At 48.3% G+C, this 23,414-nt stretch overlaps 20 non-coding genes and 2 pseudogenes across 20 annotated transcripts; all 22 read left to right on the top strand.

Annotated features, from left to right (window-relative positions):
• Positions 1-5,065: 5,065 nt before the first annotated feature.
• LOC139619747 (U2 spliceosomal RNA) lies at positions 5,066-5,241 on the top strand (annotated as a pseudogene).
• Positions 5,242-5,640: 399 nt separating this feature from the next.
• Positions 5,641-5,755, top strand: LOC139619209 (U5 spliceosomal RNA). The gene has a single exon (XR_011690210.1). It is a non-coding gene; the product is annotated as a U5 spliceosomal RNA (small nuclear RNA).
• Positions 5,756-5,919: 164 nt separating this feature from the next.
• Positions 5,920-6,111, top strand: LOC139618771 (U2 spliceosomal RNA). Its single transcript, XR_011689787.1, has one exon. It is a non-coding gene; the product is annotated as a U2 spliceosomal RNA (small nuclear RNA).
• A 387-nt stretch (positions 6,112-6,498) lies between these two features.
• On the top strand, positions 6,499-6,613 carry LOC139619208 (U5 spliceosomal RNA). The gene has a single exon (XR_011690209.1). It is a non-coding gene; the product is annotated as a U5 spliceosomal RNA (small nuclear RNA).
• A 164-nt stretch (positions 6,614-6,777) lies between these two features.
• Positions 6,778-6,969, top strand: LOC139619529 (U2 spliceosomal RNA). Its single transcript, XR_011690522.1, has one exon. It is a non-coding gene; the product is annotated as a U2 spliceosomal RNA (small nuclear RNA).
• Positions 6,970-7,364: 395 nt separating this feature from the next.
• On the top strand, positions 7,365-7,479 carry LOC139619206 (U5 spliceosomal RNA). The gene has a single exon (XR_011690207.1). It is a non-coding gene; the product is annotated as a U5 spliceosomal RNA (small nuclear RNA).
• Positions 7,480-7,643: 164 nt separating this feature from the next.
• On the top strand, positions 7,644-7,835 carry LOC139619528 (U2 spliceosomal RNA). Its single transcript, XR_011690521.1, has one exon. It is a non-coding gene; the product is annotated as a U2 spliceosomal RNA (small nuclear RNA).
• A 403-nt stretch (positions 7,836-8,238) lies between these two features.
• On the top strand, positions 8,239-8,353 carry LOC139619332 (U5 spliceosomal RNA). The gene has a single exon (XR_011690332.1). It is a non-coding gene; the product is annotated as a U5 spliceosomal RNA (small nuclear RNA).
• A 164-nt stretch (positions 8,354-8,517) lies between these two features.
• LOC139619311 (U2 spliceosomal RNA) lies at positions 8,518-8,709 on the top strand. The gene has a single exon (XR_011690313.1). It is a non-coding gene; the product is annotated as a U2 spliceosomal RNA (small nuclear RNA).
• Positions 8,710-9,096: 387 nt separating this feature from the next.
• On the top strand, positions 9,097-9,211 carry LOC139619205 (U5 spliceosomal RNA). The gene has a single exon (XR_011690206.1). It is a non-coding gene; the product is annotated as a U5 spliceosomal RNA (small nuclear RNA).
• A 164-nt stretch (positions 9,212-9,375) lies between these two features.
• Positions 9,376-9,567, top strand: LOC139619527 (U2 spliceosomal RNA). The gene has a single exon (XR_011690520.1). It is a non-coding gene; the product is annotated as a U2 spliceosomal RNA (small nuclear RNA).
• A 399-nt stretch (positions 9,568-9,966) lies between these two features.
• On the top strand, positions 9,967-10,081 carry LOC139619204 (U5 spliceosomal RNA). Its single transcript, XR_011690205.1, has one exon. It is a non-coding gene; the product is annotated as a U5 spliceosomal RNA (small nuclear RNA).
• A 5,744-nt stretch (positions 10,082-15,825) lies between these two features.
• On the top strand, positions 15,826-16,001 carry LOC139619746 (U2 spliceosomal RNA; annotated as a pseudogene).
• A 395-nt stretch (positions 16,002-16,396) lies between these two features.
• LOC139619203 (U5 spliceosomal RNA) lies at positions 16,397-16,511 on the top strand. Its single transcript, XR_011690204.1, has one exon. It is a non-coding gene; the product is annotated as a U5 spliceosomal RNA (small nuclear RNA).
• A 154-nt stretch (positions 16,512-16,665) lies between these two features.
• Positions 16,666-16,857, top strand: LOC139619299 (U2 spliceosomal RNA). Its single transcript, XR_011690301.1, has one exon. It is a non-coding gene; the product is annotated as a U2 spliceosomal RNA (small nuclear RNA).
• A 395-nt stretch (positions 16,858-17,252) lies between these two features.
• On the top strand, positions 17,253-17,367 carry LOC139619202 (U5 spliceosomal RNA). The gene has a single exon (XR_011690203.1). It is a non-coding gene; the product is annotated as a U5 spliceosomal RNA (small nuclear RNA).
• Positions 17,368-17,531: 164 nt separating this feature from the next.
• On the top strand, positions 17,532-17,723 carry LOC139619526 (U2 spliceosomal RNA). The gene has a single exon (XR_011690519.1). It is a non-coding gene; the product is annotated as a U2 spliceosomal RNA (small nuclear RNA).
• A 391-nt stretch (positions 17,724-18,114) lies between these two features.
• On the top strand, positions 18,115-18,229 carry LOC139619201 (U5 spliceosomal RNA). Its single transcript, XR_011690202.1, has one exon. It is a non-coding gene; the product is annotated as a U5 spliceosomal RNA (small nuclear RNA).
• Positions 18,230-18,393: 164 nt separating this feature from the next.
• Positions 18,394-18,585, top strand: LOC139619004 (U2 spliceosomal RNA). Its single transcript, XR_011690010.1, has one exon. It is a non-coding gene; the product is annotated as a U2 spliceosomal RNA (small nuclear RNA).
• A 395-nt stretch (positions 18,586-18,980) lies between these two features.
• Positions 18,981-19,095, top strand: LOC139619200 (U5 spliceosomal RNA). Its single transcript, XR_011690201.1, has one exon. It is a non-coding gene; the product is annotated as a U5 spliceosomal RNA (small nuclear RNA).
• Positions 19,096-19,259: 164 nt separating this feature from the next.
• On the top strand, positions 19,260-19,451 carry LOC139618889 (U2 spliceosomal RNA). The gene has a single exon (XR_011689895.1). It is a non-coding gene; the product is annotated as a U2 spliceosomal RNA (small nuclear RNA).
• A 395-nt stretch (positions 19,452-19,846) lies between these two features.
• On the top strand, positions 19,847-19,961 carry LOC139619199 (U5 spliceosomal RNA). Its single transcript, XR_011690200.1, has one exon. It is a non-coding gene; the product is annotated as a U5 spliceosomal RNA (small nuclear RNA).
• Positions 19,962-23,414: the final 3,453 nt, after the last annotated feature.

The raw sequence follows: 23,414 nt of genomic DNA, 5'->3' as shown, positions 1-23,414 counted from the left end.
TATTTTGACCCTACCATTAAATAAAGGTTTTGATGTAAGCTTCCAGTCTGCGGCTATCCTGAGAGAATTTTGGACAAGATTTGAGTCTGTGAAACCCCAGTTTTCTGCATTTGTTGTTGAAAAACTGACTGATAATGCATTGAAAACAGTCATTGTCAGAATGTTTAATGAGACAGTGAATGCAGAAGACATTTGTATATGGCTGGGGAGATACTGCACTGTTAAAGGCCAGGCTACCAAAGTGAGAGATGAGGACGGCATCTGGAATTGCGCTTGGAGGGTCCCCATTCAACAATGGCAGGACCCCCAGGGCTTCCAAGGCCTGAAACATCTGCCGTCAATGATAGTTCTGGGTGAAAACAGGGGCTACATCCACTACCAAGGTCAGCCCAAGCTCTGCCGCAAGTGCGGTGAGCATGGGCACCTGGTAGAAGCGTGCACAAAAACCTTTTGCGGAAAGTGTAGAGAAATTGGGCACACTTTTGAGGAGTGCACCAATGGCAGGAAGTGCAACCTTTGTGGAGAAACAAATCATCTCTTCAGAGCTTGCCCCAAATCGTTTGCCAACAAACTAAAGGCAGCAAAAGCCAATGAACAAAATGGAGGACAAAAAGAAAAAGAGCAGGTTGAAGAGGCTGGGCAGGAAAATTCAAATCTCCCGCCAGATACTGTGATTGGAGAGGAGGGATCATGTGAGGCGGGAGAGGGGGAGGGGCCTGCAACAGCCCCATCAATGGAGAGTGGAGAGGAGGATGGGGAGATGCAGGAAGTGGGCGGAGCTAGTTCAGAAATGGAAGATTTTCAACCACCTGAAAATAGTGAGGATGCCCCCCTCCCCGATGCCCAGCAAACAAAGAGACTTGCATCGGAATTGTCCTCTGAGTCTCCTGTAGCCTCAGAGAAGAGGGGAAGAGTTGGGACTCTCTCAGACAGTTCATCTGTGGAGGAGCCCAGAGTCTTCCCCTCCAATTCACCAAATGAAGTCTCTTTCCTGACAGTAGCTCTACAATCAACCCCTAAGGACTCCAAGCTAAATGCAGCCTTGCGTCAAAGGCCAACCCCCAGAGTCCGACGGGGGAATGGAGCTCAACTCCCTCCTTCATCACCTGTTGAAGTGAAGGAGGAGCCCCGTTCACAAGAAATAGTCTAACTGCCTTTTTTTTAAAAAAAAAAAAAAGATATTTTAGCATCTTAAACCTCTATTTAGTGTTTTTAAAATTTCATACCTGTTGTTTTTAATCATACTCATGACACTCACCTTCTCAACCATCAATGTGAGAAGTGTGAAGTCGAGAGTTAGAGCCCAGAGTGTTTTATCCTTTCTTAATTCTACAAAGTCAGATGTGTTTTTAATGCAGGAATTTGGCATACCGTTTTTAAAACACTACCGACAGTGGGAGGAGATGTGGCCACAGACATCGATATGGAGCGGATCAAACCAAAATAAGAACGATGGAGTGGCCATTTTAATAAAAAACCCTCAGGTTCTGGTGAAGGGTAGCACTGTGGTGAGAGACGGTAGGGCACTTTTAGCACACTTGACCTTTATGGGACAGGATTTTAACCTTCTCAATATTTATGGCTTTAACGACAAAAATGACAGGTATGACCTTTTAGAAGACCTGCAGTCCCACATGCTAGGGAGAGTGCCATTAGTTTTAGGAGGTGATTTTAACTGTATTTTAAGTCGAAAAGATAGAAAAAGAACAGGGGAAGATTTTAAAATTGACAAAACATCGGTTTTATTACAGGGCATATGCAGGGATTTTAAACTACAAGACTGTTTTAAAACCATGCATCCCAGAGAGGAGGGCTTCACCTGGTTCAGTGGTGATGGCACCAGAGCCTCTCGCATAGATTTTATTTTCACACGGGACTGCCCGCCGACCGATGCTAGATTGACCCCTGTTTTCTTTTCTGACCACCTGATGCTCTCCTGCACCCTTTCACTCTCTTCAGGTGTGACTTTTGGAAGTGGTCTGTGGAAACTCAACTGCTCCCTGCTTGAAGATCAACATCTAGTTCAGCAGTACAGGGAGCAGTACCGAGAGTGGCAGACCCTTCAAGACATGTACGATACACGAGCACACTGGTGGGAGATGGTGAAGGGAAAGACCCAGACTTTTTTCAGACAGGCAGGCAAAAAAAGAAAGGGCAAGGAGAACAGACGCATGATGGGACTGCAGAAGCGACTACAGCGCTATTTTAACCTCAACCAAAATGGAATGGATTTTAATGAAGAAATTACAGAAATCAAATCAGAGATGTCGGTTTTAGCTGAAATTAAAAGCAAGGGTGTCATTTTAAGGAGCAGGGAACGGGAAATAGAGGAGGGTGAGAAGTGCACCAGGTATTTTTTTAAGAAAATTGTTAGTAAAGGGGGGACCATTTTAAAACTAAAAAAGGAAAACGGGTGCATAACAGAGAATATCGAAGAAATTAAACAGATTGTGGAAAATTTTTACGTAGAATTGTATAAAGAAAAGCCCATTAGAATAGACACCATGAATGAAGTTTTAAAATCCATCGATAAAAAAGTAAAAGACAGTGTGCTTTTAACCCAAGATTTTACCATTCTAGAGTTAAATAAATGTTTGTCAAGTTTTAAAAAAGGGAAGTCCCCAGGACAGGATGGACTTCCCTTGGAATTTTATTTGACCTTTTGGGACATTTTAGCACCTGATTTGATCGATGTTTTTAAAGACTTTGAGCACCTAGACCGACTTCCTGACAGTTTTAGAGTAGGGATAGTGACTCTACTGCACAAAAACAAAGACAAGACCGACCTGATGAACTGGAGACCTATCGCACTTTTAAACCTTGATTGTAAACTTTTTAGCAAACTTTTAGCCTCACGTATGTCCTTGTTTTTAAAGGGGGTGATTCACCCGGATCAAGGCTGTGCCATCCCAGGGAGGAAGATCACCGACAGCCTGGTACTGATCCGAGACACCATCTGTTACGCGAGAGACAGAAACATCCGGCTAGTAGTCCTAAATTTAGATTTTGAGAAAGCCTTCGATCGGGTCTCGCACCAGTACCTTTTCAAGGTACTGCAAAAAATGGGGTTCCCAGAAAGGTTTCTAGCTTGGGTGGGATTGCTGTATCGGGACATTACCAGCAAATTTGTGATTAACGGGCATTTGACAAAAGCAGTCGATATTAACTGCGGTGTCCGTCAGGGTTGTCCGTTATCTGCCCTCCTATACATAACATGTATAGAACCGCTGGCACAGATCTTGAGAAGGGATCAACGAATCAATGGGTTGGGAGTACCGGGGAGCGGGGGACTGGACACCAAGTGTATTTTATACATGGACGACGTGAACATTTTATGCACCGACCTTTTATCCGTCAACAGGACGCTGGACTTGACTGACTGGTTTGGACAGGCTTCTGGGTCAAAGTTGAACAAAAACAAGACCCAAGCCCAATTTTATGGACCGTGGACAGCGACTGAGATGACAGGACTCCCTTTGACTGTGACCCAGACTGACCAAAAAATACTGGGGATCAAATTTGACAGGGAGGGAGAAGGAACAACAAATTGGCCAGACGTGGTAGGGAAAGTAAAACAAAGACTAGGATATTGGGGACTTAGAGGACTGACTATTGAAGGAAAGGTTTTAATCATCAAAGCGGTGATTTTACCTTTGCTTTTACTCATCAGTTCTGTTTTTATCCCACCTAGGAGAGTGCTTTTAGATCTGGAGCGAGCCATCTTTTATTTCCTGTGGGGCTCCAAGTGGGAGAGACTGAGGAGGGAGGTCATGAAAAGGCCAAAAGAGAAAGGAGGAAAAGGAGTGCCTGACCTGTACTTGTTTTTAGGAAGCCGATACACCGCACTACACCTCAAACAAGCCACAGACCCATCCGGAAACCCCAAAACTACAGCCATGACACGTTTCTGGATGGGATCGTACCTCAGACGATTGAAGATTTTACCTACAGATCTTAAAGTACCCGTGTCTTTTAGCCTGCCACCAGCCTATGCTTTTATCCCGACGTTTTTAAAACATTTTAAACTGGAGCAGGAGGAGCTGCATATTTTAACCAACCACCGTTCTCTGATCTCTGTTGTGCAGGAGCAGGAGCCAGTGAGTCCAGTGCGCGGGCTCCCATTTGGCGAGCCCTCAACAGTTTGGCGCAACGTGAACCATTCCGCTCTTCCAAACAGACTCCGGGACCTGTCATGGATGGTGGCTCATGAGATTCTCCCAGTCAGGTCCGTCATGCACTCCCGGGGCATGTCAACACGCTCAACCTGCCCCCGACCCGGTTGTGGCGCGCCAGAGTCGGTGAGGCATTTGCTCTGGGAGTGCAGCGCTGCCGTAGACCAGTGGGCAATGGCCGGCTCCTTGCAATTCCCGTACTTGCCAGCAAGGGAGGTCCTTACAGCACAACTGGTGCTCTATGGGGTGAGCCAAAAAACACTGAAGAAAGATGACTTTGCCCAGATGTGGCTCACCCTAGCCGCCATCAAAGACGCCATATGGACCTCCAGAAACTTGCTGGTAAGGAAGCACATGCAGATCCCCCCCGTGGCTGTGATCCGGATGGCTGTAGGCGGCAGGCCTAGGACACAGCCACAAAGAAGCATCGCCTCTGTGCCCATTCGGACGAAGGAGCCGGAGCCACACATGAAAAGGTCAAAGCAGCGGCGGCCTGGCTCTCCGGGTGAGGCAGGTGGGAAGGAGCAACAGGGTGAGGATCTCCTCTGAGCACCACGACAGGATCCCGAGAGACCAAATGTTTGGGGGAGCGGAATGAGTGACCCTGGGTAGGGACTCACTCTGCTCCTGCACAAAATTAGAAAGAAGAGAAGTTTTAAACCAATGCACTCCCTTTTTAAAGATTTGGGACACTCCATGGTTTTCATTTGTGAGATGGATTTTATGTTTGACAACATGTAAAACCCCTTGAAATATTTGTTTTTAATGTTTTAAAAAAAAAAAACAAACAAACAATGGTTTTACAACTATTTATCATATTGTTGTGATTATAATGTACCCTTTGTATCTCAAGATGTAAACCTTCTTTGAAAAAACTTGAAATGAGTGTCAATAAATCTTTTCGAAAGAAAAAAATCTGTTCTTATCAGTTTAATATCTGATATGTCCTCTACCCGAGGACAAACATATTAAACGGATTTTTAGAACTGGGAGCTGAAAAAGGGGCTTGCTCCGTTCACTCCACGCATCGACCTGGCATTGCAGTGCCGCCGGGAACGGTGCACCCTTCTCTGGCCGTGTGGAAAAGCAAGCAAGCAAGCAAGCAAGCAAGCAAACAATGACGCAAACGTACAGTTTCAAATGCCCCTCTGGCAGTGGCTGGAGGAAGGTGAGTCAACCTGCCCCACAGCTGATATCCCTCACGCGCCCTGGAAGGGCTGCTAGCCTCCAATCAACCCCGCATTTTCCCTGTATTTTGGTCCCCGGGGGCCTGCAAGCGCCTGATAACTTGAGAAATTTGTGGGGATTGCATGTTGAGGCCCAGACACTTTTCTCCACAGCCCGATTGGCTAGAGCCCGTGACAACATGGGGAGGGGGCGGGGATTTGGCAAGCTAAGAGAAGGCTACCGTGAGGGCGGTGACTGGGACCAATGGGGTCCTCGGCCGCTCTTGAGGAGAGGCCTGTACTGACTCTGGTTTCTCTTCATCACGCACAAGTCTTTCGCCTTTTACTAAAGACTTCCGTGGAGAGGAACACCAATGAGTTTAAGCTATTTTTGGCAGGCTCTGCCGTATGGCTGAGCCCTTTGAGTTTGTGAAAAGTCAAACAGCTGTCAAGGTCAGGAATGGGGAGGTGGGCGGAGGTGGTGAAAAGCAGCCATTGCTCCGCTCATGTCAAAAGCAGCCAACCGCGACCAGCGAGATTTGTGCCAAGAGCCTGGCTGGAACGCCAGACACTTTGGGCCCATCGCTTCTCGGCCTTTTGGCTAAGATCAAGTGTAGTATCTGTTCTTATCAGTTTAATATCTGATATGTCCTCTACCCGAGGACAAACATATTAAACTGATTTTTAGAACTGGGAGCTGAAAAAGGGGCTTGCTCCGTTCACTCCACGCATCGACCTGGCATTGCAGTGCCGCCGGGAACGGTGCACCCTTCTCTGGCCGTGTGGAAAAGCAAGCAAGCAAGCAAACAATGACGCAAACGTACAGTTTCAAATGCCCCTCTGGCAGTGGCTGGAGGAAGGTGAGTCAACCTGCCCCACAGCTGATATCCCTCACGCGCCCTGGAAGGGCTGCTAGCCTCCAATCAACCCCGCATTTTCCCTGTATTTTGGTCCCCGGGGGCCTGCAAGCGCCTGATAACTTGAGAAATTTGTGGGGATTGCATGTTGAGGCCCAGACACTTTTCTCCACAGCCCGATTGGCTAGAGCCCGTGACAACATGGGGAGGGGGCGGGGATTTGGCAAGCTAAGAGAAGGCTACCGTGAGGGCGGTGACTGGGACCAATGGGGTCCTCGGCCGCTCTTGAGGAGAGGCCTGTACTGACTCTGGTTTCTCTTCATCACGCACAAGTCTTTCGCCTTTTACTAAAGACTTCCGTGGAGAGGAACACCAATGAGTTTAAGCTATTTTTGGCAGGCTCTGCCGTATGGCTGAGCCCTTTGAGTTTGTGAAAAGTCAAACAGCTGTCGAGGTCAGGAATGGGGAGGTGGGCGGAGGTGGTGAAAAGCAGCCATTGCTCCGCTCATGTCAAAAGCAGCCAACCGCGACCAGCGAGATTTGTGCCAAGAGCCTGGCTGGAACGCCAGACACTTTGGGCCCATCGCTTCTCGGCCTTTTGGCTAAGATCAAGTGTAGTATCTGTTCTTATCAGTTTAATATCTGATATGTCCTCTACCCGAGGACAAACATATTAAACGGATTTTTAGAACTGGGAGCTGAAAAAGGGGCTTGCTCCGTTCACTCCACGCATCGACCTGGCATTGCAGTGCCGCCGGGAACGGTGCACCCTTCTCTGGCCGTGTGGAAAAGCAAGCAAGCAAGCAAGCAAGCAAACAATGACGCAAACGTACAGTTTCAAATGCCCCTCTGGCAGTGGCTGGAGGAAGGTGAGTCAACCTGCCCCACAGCTGATATCCCTCACGCGCCCTGGAAGGGCTGCTAGCCTCCAATCAACCCCGCATTTTCCCTGTATTTTGGTCCCCGGGGGCCTGCAAGCGCCTGATAACTTGAGAAATTTGTGGGGATTGCATGTTGAGGCCCAGACACTTTTCTCCACAGCCCGATTGGCTAGAGCCCGTGACAACATGGGGAGGGGGCGGGGATTTGGCAAGCTAAGAGAAGGCTACCGTGAGGGCGGTGACTGGGACCAATGGGGTCCTCGGCCGCTCTTGAGGAGAGGCCTGTACTGACTCTGGTTTCTCTTCATCACGCACAAGTCTTTCGCCTTTTACTAAAGACTTCCGTGGAGAGGAACACCAATGAGTTTAAGCTATTTTTGGCAGGCTCTGCCGTATGGCTGAGCCCTTTGAGTTTGTGAAAAGTCAAACAGCTGTCGAGGTCAGGAATGGGGAGGTGGGCGGAGGTGGTGAAAAGCAGCCATTGCTCCGCTCATGTCAAAAGCAGCCAACCGCGACCAGCGAGATTTGTGCCAAGAGCCTGGCTGGAACGCCAGACACTTTGGGCCCATCGCTTCTCGGCCTTTTGGCTAAGATCAAGTGTAGTATCTGTTCTTATCAGTTTAATATCTGATATGTCCTCTACCCGAGGACAAACATATTAAACGGATTTTTAGAACTGGGAGCTGAAAAAGGGGCTTGCTCCGTTCACTCCACGCATCGACCTGGCATTGCAGTGCCGCCGGGAACGGTGCACCCTTCTCTGGCCGTGTGGAAAAGCAAGCAAGCAAGCAAGCAAGCAAGCAAGCAAACAATGACGCAAACGTACAGTTTCAAATGCCCCTCTGGCAGTGGCTGGAGGAAGGTGAGTCAACCTGCCCCACAGCTGATATCCCTCACGCGCCCTGGAAGGGCTGCTAGCCTCCAATCAACCCCGCATTTTCCCTGTATTTTGGTCCCCGGGGGCCTGCAAGCGCCTGATAACTTGAGAAATTTGTGGGGATTGCATGTTGAGGCCCAGACACTTTTCTCCACAGCCCGATTGGCTAGAGCCCGTGACAACATGGGGAGGGGGCGGGGATTTGGCAAGCTAAGAGAAGGCTACCGTGAGGGCGGTGACTGGGACCAATGGGGTCCTCGGCCGCTCTTGAGGAGAGGCCTGTACTGACTCTGGTTTTTCTTCATCACGCACAAGTCTTTCGCCTTTTACTAAAGACTTCCGTGGAGAGGAACACCAATGAGTTTAAGCTATTTTTGGCAGGCTCTGCCGTATGGCTGAGCCCTTTGAGTTTGTGAAAAGTCAAACAGCTGTCGAGGTCAGGAATGGGGAGGTGGGCGGAGGTGGTGAAAAGCAGCCATTGCTCCGCTCATGTCAAAAGCAGCCAACCGCGACCAGCGAGATTTGTGCCAAGAGCCTGGCTGGAACGCCAGACACTTTGGGCCCATCGCTTCTCGGCCTTTTGGCTAAGATCAAGTGTAGTATCTGTTCTTATCAGTTTAATATCTGATATGTCCTCTACCCGAGGACAAACATATTAAACGGATTTTTAGAACTGGGAGCTGAAAAAGGGGCTTGCCCCGTTCACTCCACGCATCGACCTGGCATTGCAGTGCCGCCGGGAACGGTGCACCCTTCTCTGGCCGTGTGGAAAAGCAAGCAAGCAAGCAAGCAATGACGCAAACGTACAGTTTCAAATGCCCCTCTGGCAGTGGCTGGAGGAAGGTGAGTCAACCTGCCCCACAGCTGATATCCCTCACGCGCCCTGGAAGGGCTGCTAGCCTCCAATCAACCCCGCATTTTCCCTGTATTTTGGTCCCCGGGGGCCTGCAAGCGCCTGATAACTTGAGAAATTTGTGGGGATTGCATGTTGAGGCCCAGACACTTTTCTCCACAGCCCGATTGGCTAGAGCCCGTGACAACATGGGGAGGGGGCGGGGATTTGGCAAGCTAAGAGAAGGCTACCGTGAGGGCGGTGACTGGGACCAATGGGGTCCTCGGCCGCTCTTGAGGAGAGGCCTGTACTGACTCTGGTTTCTCTTCATCACGCACAAGTCTTTCGCCTTTTACTAAAGACTTCCGTGGAGAGGAACACCAATGAGTTTAAGCTATTTTTGGCAGGCTCTGCCGTATGGCTGAGCCCTTTGAGTTTGTGAAAAGTCAAACAGCTGTCGAGGTCAGGAATGGGGAGGTGGGCGGAGGTGGTGAAAAGCAGCCATTGCTCCGCTCATGTCAAAAGCAGCCAACCGCGACCAGCGAGATTTGTGCCAAGAGCCTGGCTGGAACGCCAGACACTTTGGGCCCATCGCTTCTCGGCCTTTTGGCTAAGATCAAGTGTAGTATCTGTTCTTATCAGTTTAATATCTGATATGTCCTCTACCCGAGGACAAACATATTAAACGGATTTTTAGAACTGGGAGCTGAAAAAGGGGCTTGCTCCGTTCACTCCACGCATCGACCTGGCATTGCAGTGCCGCCGGGAACGGTGCACCCTTCTCTGGCCGTGTGGAAAAGCAAGCAAGCAAGCAAGCAAGCAAGCAAACAATGACGCAAACGTACAGTTTCAAATGCCCCTCTGGCAGTGGCTGGAGGAAGGTGAGTCAACCTGCCCCACAGCTGATATCCCTCACGCGCCCTGGAAGGGCTGCTAGCCTCCAATCAACCCCGCATTTTCCCTGTATTTTGGTCCCCGGGGGCCTGCAAGCGCCTGATAACTTGAGAAATTTGTGGGGATTGCATGTTGAGGCCCAGACACTTTTCTCCACAGCCCGATTGGCTAGAGCCCGTGACAACATGGGGAGGGGGCGGGGATTTGGCAAGCTAAGAGAAGGCTACCGTGAGGGCGGTGACTGGGACCAATGGGGTCCTCGGCCGCTCTTGAGGAGAGGCCTGTACTGACTCTGGTTTCTCTTCATCACGCACAAGTCTTTCGCCTTTTACTAAAGACTTCCGTGGAGAGGAACACCAATGAGTTTAAGCTATTTTTGGCAGGCTCTGCCGTATGGCTGAGCCCTTTGAGTTTGTGAAAAGTCAAACAGCTGTCGAGGTCAGGAATGGGGAGGTGGGCGGAGGTGGTGAAAAGCAGCCATTGCTCCGCTCATGTCAAAAGCAGCCAACCGCGACCAGCGAGATTTGTGCCAAGAGCCTGGCTGGAACGCCAGACACTTTGGGCCCATCGCTTCTCGGCCTTTTGGCTAAGACTGCGGTCGCCTCCTTTTGATGGTTAAATTCTTGCCTGTTGTGGCTCTGAGTTAAACCAGCTCTTGGGAGGAAATTGTCTACATTCCTTGTTTAAAGTTGTGCAACTTTTCTGTAGTTGCATATCTTAAACAAATAGGAATTCATTGGCCCAGAGAATCTCTTACCTGCGCTCTGCCGGATTCAACACCTTGTCCAGGCCAAAACTTGAAAAGGTAAGTACGTTTTTAGATTTTTTTCCTTTTTATATTTTTAATTGTATTTACTTATTTATTGTTCATTGTTTTTTTGTCCATTGTAAGTTTTTTACTGATTTTAGATCCTTTTAGCTTGTGGTGCCTCCACCATGTCGGCCACCCATGCCAACATGCGGAGGCACCACAGCGTCCGTTTTAAGTTTAAAGAAAAGGATGGAAAGCTCCTGGAGATGTCAAGGCTAGATTTCTCCAGGAAGCTAATCCAACAGGCTTTGAAATTCACAGCAAACGATTTGAATTGTATTTTGACCCTACCATTAAATAAAGGTTTTGATGTAAGCTTCCAGTCTGCGGCTATCCTGAGAGAATTTTGGACAAGATTTGAGTCTGTGAAACCCCAGTTTTCTGCATTTGTTGTTGAAAAACTGACTGATAATGCATTGAAAACAGTCATTGTCAGAATGTTTAATGAGACAGTGAATGCAGAAGACATTTGTATATGGCTGGGGAGATACTGCACTGTTAAAGGCCAGGCTACCAAAGTGAGAGATGAGGACGGCATCTGGAATTGCGCTTGGAGGGTCCCCATTCAACAATGGCAGGACCCCCAGGGCTTCCAAGGCCTGAAACATCTGCCGTCAATGATAGTTCTGGGTGAAAACAGGGGCTACATCCACTACCAAGGTCAGCCCAAGCTCTGCCGCAAGTGCGGTGAGCATGGGCACCTGGTAGAAGCGTGCACAAAAACCTTTTGCGGAAAGTGTAGAGAAATTGGGCACACTTTTGAGGAGTGCACCAATGGCAGGAAGTGCAACCTTTGTGGAGAAACAAATCATCTCTTCAGAGCTTGCCCCAAATCGTTTGCCAACAAACTAAAGGCAGCAAAAGCCAATGAACAAAATGGAGGACAAAAAGAAAAAGAGCAGGTTGAAGAGGCTGGGCAGGAAAATTCAAATCTCCCGCCAGATACTGTGATTGGAGAGGAGGGATCATGTGAGGCGGGAGAGGGGGAGGGGCCTGCAACAGCCCCATCAATGGAGAGTGGAGAGGAGGATGGGGAGATGCAGGAAGTGGGCGGAGCTAGTTCAGAAATGGAAGATTTTCAACCACCTGAAAATAGTGAGGATGCCCCCCTCCCCGATGCCCAGCAAACAAAGAGACTTGCATCGGAATTGTCCTCTGAGTCTCCTGTAGCCTCAGAGAAGAGGGGAAGAGTTGGGACTCTCTCAGACAGTTCATCTGTGGAGGAGCCCAGAGTCTTCCCCTCCAATTCACCAAATGAAGTCTCTTTCCTGACAGTAGCTCTACAATCAACCCCTAAGGACTCCAAGCTAAATGCAGCCTTGCGTCAAAGGCCAACCCCCAGAGTCCGACGGGGGAATGGAGCTCAACTCCCTCCTTCATCACCTGTTGAAGTGAAGGAGGAGCCCCGTTCACAAGAAATAGTCTAACTGCCTTTTTTTTAAAAAAAAAAAAAAGATATTTTAGCATCTTAAACCTCTATTTAGTGTTTTTAAAATTTCATACCTGTTGTTTTTAATCATACTCATGACACTCACCTTCTCAACCATCAATGTGAGAAGTGTGAAGTCGAGAGTTAGAGCCCAGAGTGTTTTATCCTTTCTTAATTCTACAAAGTCAGATGTGTTTTTAATGCAGGAATTTGGCATACCGTTTTTAAAACACTACCGACAGTGGGAGGAGATGTGGCCACAGACATCGATATGGAGCGGATCAAACCAAAATAAGAACGATGGAGTGGCCATTTTAATAAAAAACCCTCAGGTTCTGGTGAAGGGTAGCACTGTGGTGAGAGACGGTAGGGCACTTTTAGCACACTTGACCTTTATGGGACAGGATTTTAACCTTCTCAATATTTATGGCTTTAACGACAAAAATGACAGGTATGACCTTTTAGAAGACCTGCAGTCCCACATGCTAGGGAGAGTGCCATTAGTTTTAGGAGGTGATTTTAACTGTATTTTAAGTCGAAAAGATAGAAAAAGAACAGGGGAAGATTTTAAAATTGACAAAACATCGGTTTTATTACAGGGCATATGCAGGGATTTTAAACTACAAGACTGTTTTAAAACCATGCATCCCAGAGAGGAGGGCTTCACCTGGTTCAGTGGTGATGGCACCAGAGCCTCTCGCATAGATTTTATTTTCACACGGGACTGCCCGCCGACCGATGCTAGATTGACCCCTGTTTTCTTTTCTGACCACCTGATGCTCTCCTGCACCCTTTCACTCTCTTCAGGTGTGACTTTTGGAAGTGGTCTGTGGAAACTCAACTGCTCCCTGCTTGAAGATCAACATCTAGTTCAGCAGTACAGGGAGCAGTACCGAGAGTGGCAGACCCTTCAAGACATGTACGATACACGAGCACACTGGTGGGAGATGGTGAAGGGAAAGACCCAGACTTTTTTCAGACAGGCAGGCAAAAAAAGAAAGGGCAAGGAGAACAGACGCATGATGGGACTGCAGAAGCGACTACAGCGCTATTTTAACCTCAACCAAAATGGAATGGATTTTAATGAAGAAATTACAGAAATCAAATCAGAGATGTCGGTTTTAGCTGAAATTAAAAGCAAGGGTGTCATTTTAAGGAGCAGGGAACGGGAAATAGAGGAGGGTGAGAAGTGCACCAGGTATTTTTTTAAGAAAATTGTTAGTAAAGGGGGGACCATTTTAAAACTAAAAAAGGAAAACGGGTGCATAACAGAGAATATCGAAGAAATTAAACAGATTGTGGAAAATTTTTACGTAGAATTGTATAAAGAAAAGCCCATTAGAATAGACACCATGAATGAAGTTTTAAAATCCATCGATAAAAAAGTAAAAGACAGTGTGCTTTTAACCCAAGATTTTACCATTCTAGAGTTAAATAAATGTTTGTCAAGTTTTAAAAAAGGGAAGTCCCCAGGACAGGATGGACTTCCCTTGGAATTTTATTTGACCTTTTGGGACATTTTAGCACCTGATTTGATCGATGTTTTTAAAGACTTTGAGCACCTAGACCGACTTCCTGACAGTTTTAGAGTAGGGATAGTGACTCTACTGCACAAAAACAAAGACAAGACCGACCTGATGAACTGGAGACCTATCGCACTTTTAAACCTTGATTGTAAACTTTTTAGCAAACTTTTAGCCTCACGTATGTCCTTGTTTTTAAAGGGGGTGATTCACCCGGATCAAGGCTGTGCCATCCCAGGGAGGAAGATCACCGACAGCCTGGTACTGATCCGAGACACCATCTGTTACGCGAGAGACAGAAACATCCGGCTAGTAGTCCTAAATTTAGATTTTGAGAAAGCCTTCGATCGGGTCTCGCACCAGTACCTTTTCAAGGTACTGCAAAAAATGGGGTTCCCAGAAAGGTTTCTAGCTTGGGTGGGATTGCTGTATCGGGACATTACCAGCAAATTTGTGATTAACGGGCATTTGACAAAAGCAGTCGATATTAACTGCGGTGTCCGTCAGGGTTGTCCGTTATCTGCCCTCCTATACATAACATGTATAGAACCGCTGGCACAGATCTTGAGAAGGGATCAACGAATCAATGGGTTGGGAGTACCGGGGAGCGGGGGACTGGACACCAAGTGTATTTTATACATGGACGACGTGAACATTTTATGCACCGACCTTTTATCCGTCAACAGGACGCTGGACTTGACTGACTGGTTTGGACAGGCTTCTGGGTCAAAGTTGAACAAAAACAAGACCCAAGCCCAATTTTATGGACCGTGGACAGCGACTGAGATGACAGGACTCCCTTTGACTGTGACCCAGACTGACCAAAAAATACTGGGGATCAAATTTGACAGGGAGGGAGAAGGAACAACAAATTGGCCAGACGTGGTAGGGAAAGTAAAACAAAGACTAGGATATTGGGGACTTAGAGGACTGACTATTGAAGGAAAGGTTTTAATCATCAAAGCGGTGATTTTACCTTTGCTTTTACTCATCAGTTCTGTTTTTATCCCACCTAGGAGAGTGCTTTTAGATCTGGAGCGAGCCATCTTTTATTTCCTGTGGGGCTCCAAGTGGGAGAGACTGAGGAGGGAGGTCATGAAAAGGCCAAAAGAGAAAGGAGGAAAAGGAGTGCCTGACCTGTACTTGTTTTTAGGAAGCCGATACACCGCACTACACCTCAAACAAGCCACAGACCCATCCGGAAACCCCAAAACTACAGCCATGACACGTTTCTGGATGGGATCGTACCTCAGACGATTGAAGATTTTACCTACAGATCTTAAAGTACCCGTGTCTTTTAGCCTGCCACCAGCCTATGCTTTTATCCCGACGTTTTTAAAACATTTTAAACTGGAGCAGGAGGAGCTGCATATTTTAACCAACCACCGTTCTCTGATCTCTGTTGTGCAGGAGCAGGAGCCAGTGAGTCCAGTGCGCGGGCTCCCATTTGGCGAGCCCTCAACAGTTTGGCGCAACGTGAACCATTCCGCTCTTCCAAACAGACTCCGGGACCTGTCATGGATGGTGGCTCATGAGATTCTCCCAGTCAGGTCCGTCATGCACTCCCGGGGCATGTCAACACGCTCAACCTGCCCCCGACCCGGTTGTGGCGCGCCAGAGTCGGTGAGGCATTTGCTCTGGGAGTGCAGCGCTGCCGTAGACCAGTGGGCAATGGCCGGCTCCTTGCAATTCCCGTACTTGCCAGCAAGGGAGGTCCTTACAGCACAACTGGTGCTGTATGGGGTGAGCCAAAAAACACTGAAGAAAGATGACTTTGCCCAGATGTGGCTCACCCTAGCCGCCATCAAAGACGCCATATGGACCTCCAGAAACTTGCTGGTAAGGAAGCACATGCAGATCCCCCCCGTGGCTGTGATCCGGATGGCTGTAGGCGGCAGGCCTAGGACACAGCCACAAAGAAGCATCGCCTCTGTGCCCATTCGGACGAAGGAGCCGGAGCCACACATGAAAAGGTCAAAGCAGCGGCGGCCTGGCTCTCCGGGTGAGGCAGGTGGGAAGGAGCAACAGGGTGAGGATCTCCTCTGAGCACCACGACAGGATCCCGAGAGACCAAATGTTTGGGGGAGCGGAATGAGTGACCCTGGGTAGGGACTCACTCTGCTCCTGCACAAAATTAGAAAGAAGAGAAGTTTTAAACCAATGCACTCCCTTTTAAAGATTTGGGACACTCCATGGTTTTCATTTGTGAGATGGATTTTATGTTTGACAACATGTAAAACCCCTTGAAATATTTGTTTTTAATGTTTTAAAAAAAAACAAACAATGGTTTTACAACTATTTATCAAATTGTTGTGATTATAATGTACCCTTTGTATCTCAAGATGTAAACCTTCTTTGAAAAAAACTTGAAATGAGTGTCAATAAATCTTTTCGAAAGAAAAAAATCTGTTCTTATCAGTTTAATATCTGATATGTCCTCTACCCGAGGACAAACATATTAAACGGATTTTTAGAACTGGGAGCTGAAAAAGGGGCTTGCTCCGTTCACTCCACGCATCGACCTGGCATTGCAGTGCCGCCGGGAACGGTGCACCCTTCTCTGGCCGTGTGGAAAAGCAAGCAAGCAAGCAAGCAAGCAAACAATGACGCAAACGTACAGTTTCAAATGCCCCTCTGGCAGTGGCTGGAGGAAGGTGAGTCAACCTGCCCCACAGCTGATATCCCTCACGCGCCCTGGAAGGGCTGCTAGCCTCCAATCAACCCCGCATTTTCCCTGTATTTTGGTCCCCGGGGGCCTGCAAGCGCCTGATAACTTGAGAAATTTGTGGGGATTGCATGTTGAGGCCCAGACACTTTTCTCCACAGCCCGATTGGCTAGAGCCCGTGACAACATGGGGAGGGGGCGGGGATTTGGCAAGCTAAGAGAAGGCTACCGTGAGGGCGGTGACTGGGACCAATGGGGTCCTCGGCCGCTCTTGAGGAGAGGCCTGTACTGACTCTGGTTTCTCTTCATCACGCACAAGTCTTTCGCCTTTTACTAAAGACTTCCGTGGAGAGGAACACCAATGAGTTTAAGCTATTTTTGGCAGGCTCTGCCGTATGGCTGAGCCCTTTGAGTTTGTGAAAAGTCAAACAGCTGTCGAGGTCAGGAATGCGGAGGTGGTGAAAAGCAGCCATTGCTCCGCTCATGTCAAAAGCAGCCAACCGCGACCAGCGAGATTTGTGCCAAGAGCCTGGCTGGAACGCCAGACACTTTGGGCCCATCGCTTCTCGGCCTTTTGGCTAAGATCAAGTGTAGTATCTGTTCTTATCAGTTTAATATCTGATATGTCCTCTACCCGAGGACAAACATATTAAACGGATTTTTAGAACTGGGAGCTGAAAAAGGGGCTTGCCCCGTTCACTCCACGCATCGACCTGGCATTGCAGTGCCGCCGGGAACGGTGCACCCTTCTCTGGCCGTGTGGAAAAGCAAGCAAGCAAGCAAGCAAGCAAACAATGACGCAAACGTACAGTTTCAAATGCCCCTCTGGCAGTGGCTGGAGGAAGGTGAGTCAACCTGCCCCACAGCTGATATCCCTCACGCGCCCTGGAAGGGCTGCTAGCCTCCAATCAACCCCGCATTTTCCCTGTATTTTGGTCCCCGGGGGCCTGCAAGCGCCTGATAACTTGAGAAATTTGTGGGGATTGCATGTTGAGGCCCAGACACTTTTCTCCACAGCCCGATTGGCTAGAGCCCGTGACAACATGGGGAGGGGGCGGGGATTTGGCAAGCTAAGAGAAGGCTACCGTGAGGGCGGTGACTGGGACCAATGGGGTCCTCGGCCGCTCTTGAGGAGAGGCCTGTACTGACTCTGGTTTCTCTTCATCACGCACAAGTCTTTCGCCTTTTACTAAAGACTTCCGTGGAGAGGAACACCAATGAGTTTAAGCTATTTTTGGCAGGCTCTGCCGTATGGCTGAGCCCTTTGAGTTTGTGAAAAGTCAAACAGCTGTCGAGGTCAGGAATGGGGAGGTGGGCGGAGGTGGTGAAAAGCAGCCATTGCTCCGCTCATGTCAAAAGCAGCCAACCGCGACCAGCGAGATTTGTGCCAAGAGCCTGGCTGGAACGCCAGACACTTTGGGCCCATCGCTTCTCGGCCTTTTGGCTAAGATCAAGTGTAGTATCTGTTCTTATCAGTTTAATATCTGATATGTCCTCTACCCGAGGACAAACATATTAAACGGATTTTTAGAACTGGGAGCTGAAAAAGGGGCTTGCTCCGTTCACTCCACGCATCGACCTGGCATTGCAGTGCCGCCGGGAACGGTGCACCCTTCTCTGGCCGTGTGGAAAAGCAAGCAAGCAAGCAAGCAAACAATGACGCAAACGTACAGTTTCAAATGCCCCTCTGGCAGTGGCTGGAGGAAGGTGAGTCAACCTGCCCCACAGCTGATATCCCTCACGCGCCCTGGAAGGGCTGCTAGCCTCCAATCAACCCCGCATTTTCCCTGTATTTTGGTCCCCGGGGGCCTGCAAGCGCCTGATAACTTGAGAAATTTGTGGGGATTGCATGTTGAGGCCCAGACACTTTTCTCCACAGCCCGATTGGCTAGAGCCCGTGACAACATGGGGAGGGGGCGGGGATTTGGCAAGCTAAGAGAAGGCTACCGTGAGGGCGGTGACTGGGACCAATGGGGTCCTCGGCCGCTCTTGAGGAGAGGCCTGTACTGACTCTGGTTTCTCTTCATCACGCACAAGTCTTTCGCCTTTTACTAAAGACTTCCGTGGAGAGGAACACCAATGAGTTTAAGCTATTTTTGGCAGGCTCTGCCGTATGGCTGAGCCCTTTGAGTTTGTGAAAAGTCAAACAGCTGTCGAGGTCAGGAATGGGGAGGTGGGCGGAGGTGGTGAAAAGCAGCCATTGCTCCGCTCATGTCAAAAGCAGCCAACCGCGACCAGCGAGATTTGTGCCAAGAGCCTGGCTGGAACGCCAGACACTTTGGGCCCATCGCTTCTCGGCCTTTTGGCTAAGATCAAGTGTAGTATCTGTTCTTATCAGTTTAATATCTGATATGTCCTCTACCTGAGGACAAACATATTAAACGGATTTTTAGAACTGGGAGCTGAAAAAGGGGCTTGCTCCGTTCACTCCACGCATCGACCTGGCATTGCAGTGCCGCCGGGAACGGTGCACCCTTCTCTGGCCGTGTGGAAAAGCAAGCAAGCAAGCAAACAAGCAAACAATGATGCAAACGTACAGTTTCAAATGCCCCTCTGGCAGTGGCTGGAGGAAGGTGAGTCAACCTGCCCCACAGCTGATATCCCTCACGCGCCCTGGAAGGGCTGCTAGCCTCCAATCAACCCCGCATTTTCCCTGTATTTTGGTCCCCGGGGGCCTGCAAGCGCCTGATAACTTGAGAAATTTGTGGGGATTGCATGTTGAGGCCCAGACACTTTTCTCCACAGCCCGATTGGCTAGAGCCCGTGACAACATGGGGAGGGGGCGGGGATTTGGCAAGCTAAGAGAAGGCTACCGTGAGGGCGGTGACTGGGACCAATGGGGTCCTCGGCCGCTCTTGAGGAGAGGCCTGTACTGACTCTGGTTTCTCTTCATCACGCACAAGTCTTTCGCCTTTTACTAAAGACTTCCGTGGAGAGGAACACCAATGAGTTTAAGCTATTTTTGGCAGGCTCTGCCGTATGGCTGAGCCCTTTGAGTTTGTGAAAAGTCAAACAGCTGTCGAGGTCAGGAATGGGGAGGTGGGCGGAGGTGGTGAAAAGCAGCCATTGCTCCGCTCATGTCAAAAGCAGCCAACCGCGACCAGCGAGATTTGTGCCAAGAGCCTGGCTGGAACACCAGACACTTTGGGCCCATCGCTTCTCGGCCTTTTGGCTAAGATCAAGTGTAGTATCTGTTCTTATCAGTTTAATATCTGATATGTCCTCTACCTGAGGACAAACATATTAAACGGATTTTTAGAACTGGGAGCTGAAAAAGGGGCTTGCTCCGTTCACTCCACGCATCGACCTGGCATTGCAGTGCCGCCGGGAACGGTGCACCCTTCTCTGGCCGTGTGGAAAAGCAAGCAAGCAAGCAAGCAAGCAAACAATGATGCAAACGTACAGTTTCAAATGCCCCTCTGGCAGTGGCTGGAGGAAGGTGAGTCAACCTGCCCCACAGCTGATATCCCTCACGCGCCCTGGAAGGGCTGCTAGCCTCCAATCAACCCCGCATTTTCCCTGTATTTTGGTCCCCGGGGGCCTGCAAGCGCCTGATAACTTGAGAAATTTGTGGGGATTGCATGTTGAGGCCCAGACACTTTTCTCCACAGCCCGATTGGCTAGAGCCCGTGACAACATGGGGAGGGGGCGGGGATTTGGCAAGCTAAGAGAAGGCTACCGTGAGGGCGGTGACTGGGACCAATGGGGTCCTCGGCCGCTCTTGAGGAGAGGCCTGTACTGACTCTGGTTTCTCTTCATCACGCACAAGTCTTTCGCCTTTTACTAAAGACTTCCGTGGAGAGGAACACCAATGAGTTTAAGCTATTTTTGGCAGGCTCTGCCGTATGGCTGAGCCCTTTGAGTTTGTGAAAAGTCAAACAGCTGTCGAGGTCAGGAATGGGGAGGTGGGCGGAGGTGGTGAAAAGCAGCCATTGCTCCGCTCATGTCAAAAGCAGCCAACCGCGACCAGCGAGATTTGTGCCAAGAGCCTGGCTGGAACGCCAGACACTTTGGGCCCATCGCTTCTCGGCCTTTTGGCTAAGACTGCGGTCGCCTCCTTTTGATGGTTAAATTCTTGCCTGTTGTGGCTCTGAGTTAAACCAGCTCTTGGGAGGAAATTGTCTACATTCCTTGTTTAAAGTTGTGCAACTTTTCTGTAGTTGCATATCTTAAACAAATAGGAATTCATTGGCCCAGAGAATCTCTTACCTGCGCTCTGCCGGATTCAACACCTTGTCCAGGCCAAAACTTGAAAAGGTAAGTACGTTTTTAGATTTTTTTCCTTTTTATATTTTTAATTGTATTTACTTATTTATTGTTCATTGTTTTTTTGTCCATTGTAAGTTTTTTACTGATTTTAGATCCTTTTAGCTTGTGGTGCCTCCACCATGTCGGCCACCCATGCCAACATGCGGAGGCACCACAGCGTCCGTTTTAAGTTTAAAGAAAAGGATGGAAAGCTCCTGGAGATGTCAAGGCTAGATTTCTCCAGGAAGCTAATCCAACAGGCTTTGAAATTCACAGCAAACGATTTGAATTGTATTTTGACCCTACCATTAAATACAGGTTTTGATGTAAGCTTCCAGTCTGCGGCTATCTTGAGAGAATTTTGGACAAGATTTGAGTCTGTGAAACCCCAGTTTTCTGCATTTGTTGTTGAAAAACTGACTGATAATGCATTGAAAACAGTCATTGTCAGAATGTTTAATGAGACAGTGAATGCAGAAGACATTTGTATATGGCTGGGGAGATACTGCACTGTTAAAGGCCAGGCTACCAAAGTGAGAGATGAGGACGGCATCTGGAATTGCGCTTGGAGGGTCCCCATTCAACAATGGCAGGACCCCCAGGGCTTCCAAGGCCTGAAACATCTGCCGTCAATGATAGTTCTGGGTGAAAACAGGGGCTACATCCACTACCAAGGTCAGCCCAAGCTCTGCCGCAAGTGTGGTGAGCATGGGCACCTGGTAGAAGCGTGCACAAAAACCTTTTGCGGAAAGTGTAGAGAAATTGGGCACACTTTTGAGGAGTGCACCAATGGCAGGAAGTGCAACCTTTGTGGAGAAACAAATCATCTCTTCAGAGCTTGCCCCAAATCGTTTGCCAACAAACTAAAGGCAGCAAAAGCCAATGAACAAAATGGAGGACAAAAAGAAAAAGAGCAGGTTGAAGAGGCTGGGCAGGAAAATTCAAATCTCCCGCCAGATACTGTGATTGGAGAGGAGGGATCATGTGAGGCGGGAGAGGGGGAGGGGCCTGCAACAGCCCCATCAATGGAGAGTGGAGAGGAGGATGGGGAGATGCAGGAAGTGGGCGGAGCTAGTTCAGAAATGGAAGATTTTCAACCACCTGAAAATAGTGAGGATGCCCCCCTCCCCGATGCCCAGCAAACAAAGAGACTTGCATCGGAATTGTCCTCTGAGTCTCCTGTAGCCTCAGAGAAGAGGGGAAGAGTTGGGACTCTCTCAGACAGTTCATCTGTGGAGGAGCCCAGAGTCTTCCCCTCCAATTCACCAAATGAAGTCTCTTTTCTGACAGTAGCTCTACAATCAACCCCTAAGGACTCCAAGCTAAATGCAGCCTTGCGTCAAAGGCCAACCCCCAGAGTCCGACGGGGGAATGGAGCTCAACTCCCTCCTTCATCACCTGTTGAAGTGAAGGAGGAGCCCCGTTCACAAGAAATAGTCTAACTGCCTTTTTTTTAAAAAAAAAAAAGATATTTTAGCATCTTAAACCTCTATTTAGTGTTTTTAAAATTTCATACCTGTTGTTTTTAATCATACTCATGACACTCACCTTCTCAACCATCAATGTGAGAAGTGTGAAGTCGAGAGTTAGAGCCCAGAGTGTTTTATCCTTTCTTAATTCTACAAAGTCAGATGTGTTTTTAATGCAGGAATGTGGCATACCGTTTTTAAAACACTACCGACAGTGGGAGGAGATGTGGCCACAGACATCGATATGGAGCGGATCAAACCAAAATAAGAACGATGGAGTGGCCATTTTAATAAAAAACCCTCAGGTTCTGGTGAAGGGTAGCACTGTGGTGAGAGACGGTAGGGCACTTTTAGCACACTTGACCTTTATGGGACAGGATTTTAACCTTCTCAATATTTATGGCTTTAACGACAAAAATGACAGGTATGACCTTTTAGAAGACCTGCAGTCCCACATGCTAGGGAGAGTGCCATTAGTTTTAGGAGGTGATTTTAACTGTATTTTAAGTCGAAAAGATAGAAAAAGAACAGGGGAAGATTTTAAAATTGACAAAACATCGGTTTTATTACAGGGCATATGCAGGGATTTTAAACTACAAGACTGTTTTAAAACCATGCATCCCAGAGAGGAGGGCTTCACCTGGTTCAGTGGTGATGGCACCAGAGCCTCTCGCATAGATTTTATTTTCACACGGGACTGCCCGCCGACCGATGCTAGATTGACCCCTGTTTTCTTTTCTGACCACCTGATGCTCTCCTGCACCCTTTCACTCTCTTCAGGTGTGACTTTTGGAAGTGGTCTGTGGAAACTCAACTGCTCCCTGCTTGAAGATCAACATCTAGTTCAGCAGTACAGGGAGCAGTACCGAGAGTGGCAGACCCTTCAAGACATGTACGATACACGAGCACACTGGTGGGAGATGGTGAAGGGAAAGACCCAGACTTTTTTCAGACAGGCAGGCAAAAAAAGAAAGGGCAAGGAGAACAGACGCATGATGGGACTGCAGAAGCGACTACAGCGCTATTTTAACCTCAACCAAAATGGAATGGATTTTAATGAAGAAATTAGAGAAATCAAATCAGAGATGTCGGTTTTAGCTGAAATTAAAAGCAAGGGTGTCATTTTAAGGAGCAGGGAACGGGAAATAGAGGAGGGTGAGAAGTGCACCAGGTATTTTTTTAAGAAAATTGTTAGTAAAGGGGGGACCATTTTAAAACTAAAAAAGGAAAACGGGTGCATAACAGAGAATATCGAAGAAATTAAACAGATTGTGGAAAATTTTTACGTAGAATTGTATAAAGAAAAGCCCATTAGAATAGACACCATGAATGAAGTTTTAAAATCCATCGATAAAAAAGTAAAAGACAGTGTGCTTTTAACCCAAGATTTTACCATTCTAGAGTTAAATAAATGTTTGTCAAGTTTTAAAAAAGGGAAGTCCCCAGGACAGGATGGACTTCCCTTGGAATTTTATTTGACCTTTTGGGACATTTTAGCACCTGATTTGATCGATGTTTTTAAAGACTTTGAGCACCTAGACCGACTTCCTGACAGTTTTAGAGTAGGGATAGTGACTCTACTGCACAAAA

The sequence above is a fragment of the Trachinotus anak genome, unplaced genomic scaffold, assembly GCF_046630095.1.
Source record: "Trachinotus anak isolate AG129_WGS33_773 ecotype Australia unplaced genomic scaffold, CSIRO_AGI_Tana_v1 ptg000003l, whole genome shotgun sequence".
NCBI classification, from domain to species: domain Eukaryota; kingdom Metazoa; phylum Chordata; class Actinopteri; order Carangiformes; family Carangidae; genus Trachinotus; species Trachinotus anak.
This window is presented reverse-complemented; position numbering and strand designations above follow the sequence as displayed.